This window comes from Oncorhynchus clarkii, unplaced genomic scaffold (genome assembly GCF_045791955.1).
Source record: "Oncorhynchus clarkii lewisi isolate Uvic-CL-2024 unplaced genomic scaffold, UVic_Ocla_1.0 unplaced_contig_6093_pilon_pilon, whole genome shotgun sequence".
Lineage (NCBI taxonomy): Eukaryota > Metazoa > Chordata > Actinopteri > Salmoniformes > Salmonidae > Oncorhynchus > Oncorhynchus clarkii.
The window spans coordinates 67501-67865 of NW_027258495.1; positions in this window are offsets into that span (position 1 = coordinate 67501).

Genomic DNA, 365 nt, shown 5'->3' on the forward strand with positions numbered 1-365 from the left:
ATTTTGGGAAAACCTGGGAATTTTGCAATCCTAAGCAATACTAAAACATGTAATTTATGTTCTCACCGCAGTGCAGCTTGTGAATGTAAGAAGCTGTTAGTGCTAACTATGCGTCTGTCCGCTGGAGAGCTGCTCTACCTAGTCAATGGAGAGCTGCTCTACCTAGTCAATGGAGAGCTGCTCTACCTAGTCAATGGAGAGCTGCTCTAACTAGTCAATGGAGAGCTCCTCTATCTAATCAAGGGAGAGCTCCTCTACCTAGTCAAGGGAGAGCTCCTCTACCTAGTCAAGGGAGAGCTCCTCTATCTAGTCAAGGGAGAGCTCCTCTATCTAGTCAATGGAGAGCTCCTCTATCTAGTCAAGGG